The sequence below is a fragment of the Apium graveolens genome, chromosome 2 (assembly GCF_009905375.1).
Source record: "Apium graveolens cultivar Ventura chromosome 2, ASM990537v1, whole genome shotgun sequence".
Classification (NCBI taxonomy): Eukaryota; Viridiplantae; Streptophyta; class Magnoliopsida; order Apiales; family Apiaceae; genus Apium; species Apium graveolens.
In genome coordinates, this window is record NC_133648.1 from 79938874 (window position 1) to 79947621 (window position 8748).

The following is an 8748-nucleotide window of genomic DNA, read 5'->3' on the forward strand; positions in this document are numbered from 1 at the left end:
ACATAAATTTAGAGTATATATGGATTACAAATTTGCAGTAATACTTTTTGTACGGATTAACAGGCAAAAACATCATTAAACTTGTGATAAACTTGGAGGGGGGATTGAACTCAAAAAGCTTTCAAATGGATCACCGAACTAAAATTAACTTGCGCACAAACGTTAATTTAACTTTGACTTTGATGGAATCCATTAAATTTTTTGATTTTTGTAATTATTTTTGAAAATATTCATTAATTTTTTTTAAATCATTTTTTTTGCTAAATTAATCAGTTGGTTTTTTCTAAATAGATCTTTAAGTTTTTTTTTGCTAAATAAACCAGTTATTTTTTTTGTTTTTCTAGATATATAAATCTGTTAGTGTTTTTTGCTAAATAAATCCGTTAGTATTTTTTTGCCAAATAATATCATTAGTTTTTGCAAAATAATTCACATTTACATACTTTTACATACATATTTTTAAAAAAAAGAATACTTGTTAATTTATGAATTTTATGAAATTATAGAATTTTACTAGATTATATTTTTTAATAAATTTGTAAATATATAAGTTATAGATTTAAGATTGACTGCAAATTTTTTCGAGTACAGTTATCCGACTGCAATTTAGTTGGAGCTCAGTTCAAATATGTTTTGGCCTATAAATCCCGTTTTGTTTTGGCCCATAAATCCCCTTTCCGTTCATTCCGCTGGTGCGAACTGTAGTTACCTAAATCCAAGATTTTTTATCAGTTTAGTGAGTTAACTGCAAACTTTTTGAGTTCAGTGACCCAACACTAAGTTAGAGGGCGGTTTAATTATGTTTTAGCCTATCGACCCCTTTTTGAACAAGATAATATGATCTTGACTTGCAAGTTAAGTGGACAAGCCCTTAATTTGAGCTTTGTATACTGAATAGACAGTGGGTGTTAGAAGCCAATTTTCGTCAAGGACTTACCTCCAGTATCAAATTTATATCGGGTATTCAGACCGATTTTATAAAAAGAGTATAAATAATAAGATGACTCTTAGACTCTCGATATCAAGGTACCTCAAACACCTCTTACTTTTGATACTGATTATATCTGTGAGTTGAGATTATTTCTGAAACCTTGTATATTAGCTATAAGGATCAAACTCTTGAAAATGCTAGGATCAAAATTGAAAATTATGACCTAAGGAAAAAGATTTATCACTTATAAGTTGAGTTAATTTTTACGTTAGAAATTCATAAATAAAAAAATGATGATGTGTATGTTAAAGAGAAATTACTAGAAAAGCATACTTATCTTGAAAATGAATTAACTAAAGGAAGGGAAATAATCAAATTTTAGATTAATTCGGGAAAATCAACTCAGGGTTTAATTGAAAGTGGCTATTGGGGTTCACGATTAGGTTATGCAGACAGACCTAGTACTAAAAGTTCGAACACAGCTAATAAACAATTTAAAAAGGAAATGTTTAAGTTAACTCCTGTTAAGTTTGGCTTAAATGCTGATTGACTCAAATCAGTAAATAAGAATGGTTCTTCATAAGTAGTTAAGTCAACTTTAAAAACTGATAATTCTGAACAGGTTAAAGCTAAGTCATTTAATGTTGGTTTAATGTCTCAGAAACAACTTAAGAAAAAACTTTAAGAAATCAAAATGAAAAATAAGGAACAACAACTTATGAAGAATATAAATGGAAATGTAGGTGTCAATAAAGAAAACAAGTATAAAACAATTCCTAATGCACCTAGAAAGGTTTGTTTGAACTGTGGTAGTACTAATCATATTGATGTTGCTTGCAAGTAAAATAAGAGAATAAACACTGTCCCTCCAAAATCAGAGTTTAGGAACAGGATAGTTAAATATAGACCATAACAACCTTATTTTTATTGTGGTAGTATTTGACATTGTATTTACACATGTAAAGAGTATCACAGTTTTTATTATGATTATTATGAACCGAAACCCTGTTTAAATATAATAAAGTTTACTTATGCATGTGCATCTCCTGATAATAAGAATGTTAATATAAACTCTAATATGAAGAATTTTGCTGCAAATGTTAACAAACTTAATAAGACCAAAAATTCTAAGCAAATCTGGGTCCTTAAAGTACTAACTAGTGAACCATCGGATTGCAGGGTGGTAGGAAAAATATCATAGTCTTGGACAGTGGACACTCAAGACACATGATTGGAAATAAAGCCCTGCTATCAGAGTTTGAGAAGGCTGGCCCAAGTATTTCTTATAGAGATGGAAACATAGGAAGACCATGGGATATGTAAAATCAATCTTGGAAATGTCATCATTGAATATGTAGCTCTAGTTGCAGGACTAAAGTATAATATGATGAGTGTGAGTCAAATCTGTGATAGAGGTTATCATGTGGATTTTTATGATGAATATTGTGAATTGTCAGCAAAATAAGTGGCAAGGTTGCAATAATATGGTACATACATGGTAATATGTAAGAAGCCAAGCTCTCAACAAATACTAATGGTTCTGTAATCTATTTGCTAAGTAGAGCAACTTTGGAAGATAGCTAGATTAGCATAAAAGACTTTCTCACATAAACTTCAACAATATCAATGAACTTGTGAATAAGGATCTAGTAAGAGGATTACCCAAACTAATCATTACTCCTGATGACCTATATGATTCATGCCAAAAGGTCAAACGAAGAAAATCATCATTCAAGAGTAAGACTAAATCCTCAATTCTTGAACCATTTCACTTATTGCATATTGATATGTTTGGTCCCGTTAATGTTATGTCAATAACAAAGAAGAGGTATGCACTTGTCATTGTAGATGAATTTACTTAGTACACATGGTTGTATTTTTTTTATACAAAAATGAGACCCCATATATTCTTCTGGAACATGTAAGGCAATTAGGAAAAGGATCAAAACACACTGTAAAAATTTTAAGAAGTGATAATGACCCTGAATTCAAGAATAGAACTATGGAGTTCTTATGCAAGTACAAAGGAATTAACAAGCATGGCAAAACACCATTTGAGATGGTGAAAGATAGAAGCCAAATCTAAAGTACTTTCATATTTTTAGCCGTAAGTATTTTATTCTCTAAACTCATTCTAAATAACTTACTAAATTTAATTAAAAAGCTGATGAAGGCATATTTTTTGGATATCTACTGTGAACAAAGGCCTTTAGAGTTTACAACGTATGAACAAGAGTGGTTATGGAATCTATACATGTATCTTTTGATGACAAGAAGATAACTAGACTAGAAGATGTTGATGATCATGACCAACTAAGATTTGGAAATGAAGTACCATGTGCCAAATAGCTAAATCCTAATATTACTTCAAATCCTTATATGTAAAAAAATTTCGATGATCCATTTTTAAATGGTGAAACTCCAAATACTGAATAATATGTGGAGGGGGAGCAACATGATCCTTCTCATGATTCTAACTCAAGTGATACAACTGAAGAAACATCAGAAGATATTTCATCATACTCTAATTCCTCAAATATTGATGAAGCAAATTCTGGAAGCACTGGTTCAGGGGGAGCATCAGGAAATGCAATACAAGTGGTATGCATCAAGGTCAACAAAGAGACATCATGGATTATGGGGGAGGATCTACTTCTAGAAGCCAACTTCCTTCTGCAAGGAAATGGACTAAGTCATATACTCCTGACTTAATCATTGGAAATCTTAATAGTGGTGGGAAAATGAGGAAAGTAACTCAGAATGAATCTCTCTATTAATATTTTCAATCTCAGACAGAACCAAAAAAATGGATGAAACTCTTCAAGATGCTGATTGGTTCACAACAATTCAAGAGTAGCTTAATGAATTTAAAAGGAACAAAGTCTGGACTTTTGTGCCCAGGCCAAAGAACAGATCAGTAGTTGGCACATAATGGGTGTTCAGAAACAAGACTGACAGTGAGCGCATAATTACATGAAATAAAGCAAGATTAGTTGCAAATGATTATTCTCAGCAGGAAGGCATTGACTAAGATGAGACTTTTACTCCTGTTGCAAGACTTGAATCCATTAGAATCTTGTTAGCCTATGTTGCTCACATGAAGTTCAAAGTGTTCCAAATTGATGTGAAGAGTGCATTTCTTAGTATTGAACTTGAAGAGGAAGTGTATGTTAAACATCCTCTTGGGTTCATTGATACGAAATATCCAAACCATGTCTACAGATTGGATAAAGCACTCTATGGACTAAAGAAAGCTCCAAGAGCCTGGTATGAAACACTTGCGTAGTTTTTAGTGGAAAGTGGTTTCAAAAGATGTACCATTGATAAAACTTTATTTTATAAGAATCATGATAAGGACTTGTTGTTAGTTCAAATATATGTTGATGATATCATTTTTGACTCTACTAATGATAAACTTTGTGATAGATTTTCCAAGTTAATGCAATCCAGATATCAGATGAGCGTGATAGGAAAATTTAGCTATTTTTGGAGTTTATAAGTAAAACAAACTAAAGAAAGGATTTTTATCAATCAAGCTAAATACACCAGAAATTTTCTAAAATTTTTTGGAATGCAAGACATCTTAACTTCCACAACTCCCATGGTCACTGCAACCAAGTTAGATTTAAATACCGGTTCATCAGTAGATATAACTAACTACAGAGGTATGATTGACTCACTCCTATTTTGACTGCTAGTAGGATTGATAATATGTACTACCTGTCTGTGTGTAAGGTTCCAAGCTGATACACGGGAACCACACATTATAGTTGTGAAAAAGATTTTTAAATATCTCAAATGAACCGTGCATCTTTGTTTGTGGTATCTTAAAGAATCCGAATTTAAGCTAATAGGCTACTCAGATGCTGATTTTGCATGATGTAAAATAGACAGGAAAAACACAAGTGGGAGCTGCCAATTTCTTGGAGGCAGATTGATTTCTTGGTTTAGCAAGACACAAAAGTCAATTTTCACTTCAATTGCGAAAGCTGAATATATTATTGTAGGAACCTGTTGTGCATAGGTTCTTTGGATGAAGAATCAATTACTATATTATGCGTTAGAGTACTCTAAAATTCCTATATATTATTGATTGGCATTTATGACACTTTATTACGCTCCGTAAAGCTTTGAATTGGTGTATTTGTACTCAAGTTGTTGGTGTTTTAATGTGTTTTCTAGTGTTTCTGCATTTTCAGGCATTATCCAGGTAATCAGGTGAATTAGTATGGTTTTAGTGCTAATTGGGTGTTAGGATGGTGTTGGAATAAAAGCTCTTGGAAAACCAACTCAAATCAGCAAGGAAAAGAAGAAGTCAGAAGTTTATCCAGGGAGTCAGCGCGCCCGCACTGTGATAGCGCGTGACCGCGCCTAAAGGTCAGAAGTTCAGCGCGCCCGCGTTGTTGAAGCGCGCGGCCGCGCCAGGTCGAGAAAATAAATTCTGTTTTAATTCTGATTTTGATCCAAAAGATTTCTACTCTGCATGGGGCTGCTATATATACATAAATAAGCTCATTTTTTATGAAGAGACGTACATAAGTTAAAGAAAAGGAGTAAAGAAGACCGGAGAGCACAATTCAACCAAGGTGAAGAAGATCTAGTTTATTCTTGTGATTCTTTGTTTAAGTTGTAACGTTGGATGCTAGTTTTCTTATTTTTGAACCTTTACTTGTGTTTCGTACTTGGTTTTATTAAGTATAAAGACTACATTTATTATACCATGCTTTCATCGGAACCTACGTTGATGATGAGTCCAATCATGGGCTAATCGTTATCGTGGGGTTCTAACGGATTTATTAATGGATTTCTTTAGTTGATTTGTTTCGATGCCTTAGTGTGTGGTAATTGTATGATAACCTAGTATTGGTTGTGCTTATTCGTCTTATGAGCGTCGCAAACTTATAAGATAGCGTGTTAATTCTTAATGAAGTGAAAGTGAATTTAGGGATTTAGAACTTACCATGCTAGCATAGGTTCATGTGTTATTGTACGCATGATTCGTATGTAATTTTAACCATCTTACTTGCCCTATGTAATCACGATAGATAACTTGTGCATTAAACCATTATGTTGTCAAATTATATAGATATATAGGGTCTCAAGATAATTGGTGTCTATTCAGCTTCTATCTCTTTTTTGGATGTCTGGTAGTATGGAATTCGTGCAACGAAAGTTGGCGTTTATCAGTTTCGTGTTATCTGATTAGTGTCATCACCATTACATGCTAAGGTTAAGAACGAAAAGGCTATTGAATGAAGTACTTAATGAAGTTAGAATCCCATGTTTGTCATATATATTAATTCAACCATTTTTATTCTCTTAGTTATAATTATTAGCTTAAGTTTAGTTAAAAACAATCTCAATTTGTTAATCGGCTTAGCATTGGATATTAACCACACCATTGTTGCATAGATACATTGACTGAAATTATAAAACTGATTCTCTGTGGGAACGAACTAGAAGATATTCTATATTAATTGCGAACGCGTATACTTGCGTGTATTTTAGCGTGTGTTTAGCGACTAACAAGTTTTTGGCGCCACTGCGGGGGAATTCGGTGTTAATTTTTAGTTTATGTGTTTGTCATCAGTGGTCGTTAAAGTTTAGTGACTCGGACATTGTTACTTATCTATTTCCTTGTCTTATTTCAGGTACTCTAGCGAGTGTGTATGCATACACGTTCTCGGTCTCGTAAGAGAAATCTGGATCAAGCCGAGGAAGAAGCTGTAGTGGTTTGAAGGGAAGTTGTTGAGGACAAAGAGAAGGTAGAAGAAGAAAAGAAAGTCGAGGAACCAGCTTTAGTAGTGATGGGAGATCAAGCAGAAATTCCTAAGGCTCTGATGGACTATTCTCAGCCTAAGATCAATGATATTCAATCGAGCATCATCAGACCAGCCATCTCGGCTAACACTTTTGAGATCAAGTCAAACACGATTCAGATGATACAAAACTCAGTTCAGTTTGGGGGTTCTCCTACAGAAGACCCCAACATGCACATCAGGGATTTCATCAAGATCTGCGACACTTTCAAGTTTAATTGTGTGACTGAAGATGCTATCAAGCTGAGACTCTTCCCATTCTATTTGAGGGATAAAGTAAAGTGCTAGTTACATTCTCTACCACCAGGGTCTATCACTACTTGGGAAGATATTGCTCAAAAGTTTCACACTAAATTCTTCCCTATGGCAAAGACTGCTGCAATCAGGAATGCTCTTACTCAGTTTGCTCAGCAAACTGGAGAATCTCTGTGTGAGGCTTGGGATCGATATAAGGAGATGCTAAGGAAGTGCCCACACCATGGCATGCCTGATTGGATGATTATAAACTGTTTCTATAATGGATTGGGTGCTACTTCTAGACCCATGCTCGATGCAGCATCAGGATGAGCATTGTGGGCTAAGAGCTATAATGAAGCTTATGAATTGATTGAACTGATGGTTGCTAATAAATACCAGAATCTTTCCTAGAGACTGACTCAGGGAAAAGTAGCAGGAATTCTGGAGTTGGATGCAGCAACGACTATAGCTTCCTAACTTAAGGCCTTGACGATGAAGGTGGAGACTTTGGACAATTATGGAGTTAATCAAATCACTAGTGTCTTTGAGCTTTGTGCTGGTGCCCATGAGACTGATCTGTGTGCTATTTCTAGTGAATTAGCTCAGTTTGTGAGCAACTTTCAGTGATCGCAACAACCTGTTCCATCCACCTATCATCCTAACAACCGTAATCATCCTAATTTCAGCTGGAACAACACTCAGAATGCGGTTCAACACAGCAGTACCCAGCAAATCCGTACAACCCCCTGGTTTTCAGCAACCGCAATATGCACCAAGACAACAACTTCAGCTGCAACAAGCTAATGAAAAATATGAATTAGAGGAGTTGAAGCTTATGTGCAAAAGCCAAGCTATTTCTATCAAGACCTTGGAAAATCAAATTGGACAAATTTCCAATGCCTTGCTAAATTGTCAACCTGATAGACTACCTAGTGACACTGAAGTACCAGGAAAGAGGGAAGCTAAGGAGCAGGTGAAGGCAATCACTTTGAGGTCTGGGAAGGTTGCAAATCCCGGCCAAACTCAAGTTTCGAATGAAGTAGCTGGGGCTGAAGAAGAAGTAGAGCAGATGGAAGCAGAAGTGGAACCAAGGAAGACTACTATTGAGCACACTCCTCCTGAGGGTAATACAAGGGAGAAACAGATCTATCCTCCACCGCCTTTTCCTAAGCGGCTGCAGAAGAAAAAGATGGATAAGCAATTTGAGAAGTTTCTGGAGGTGTTCAAGAAACTTCATATCAACATACCTTTCGCCGAGGCTCTTGAGTAAATGCCTAGTTACGCAAAGTTATGAAAGGTATTCTCTCTCGGAAAGTGAAGCTAGATGATTTAGAGACTGTCGCTCTCATGGAGGAATGTAGTGCTGTGCTGCAATAGAAGTTGCCTCCGAAGCTTAAAGATCCTGGAAGCTTCACTATTCCATGCACCATCGGAAAGGTGTCATTTAACAAGTGTCTATGTGGCTTGGGAGCTAGAATCAATCTGATGCCTTTGTCAATCTTCAAGAAGTTGGACTTGCCTGATCCAAAGCCTACTTATATGGTTTTGTAGTTGGTCGACCATTCTATTACATATCCGCAGGTATTATGGAATATGTCTTGGTCAAGGTTGATAAACTCATTTTCCCTGCTGATTTCGTAATTCTTGATTTCGAGGAGGATAAGAATATTCCCATAATTTTGGGAAGACCTTTCTTGGCGACTGGCCGTACCTTGATAGATGTGCAGAAGGGTGAGGTTACAATGCGAGTGCTGGATCATG

At 35.2% G+C, this 8748-nt stretch overlaps 1 non-coding gene across 1 annotated transcript; it reads right to left on the reverse strand.

The window, feature by feature from the left end:
• Positions 1–7128: 7128 nt before the first annotated feature.
• Positions 7129–7235, reverse strand: LOC141709999 (small nucleolar RNA R71). The gene has a single exon (XR_012570544.1). It is a non-coding gene; the product is annotated as a small nucleolar RNA R71 (small nucleolar RNA).
• Between the last annotated feature and the right edge of the window lie 1513 nt (positions 7236–8748).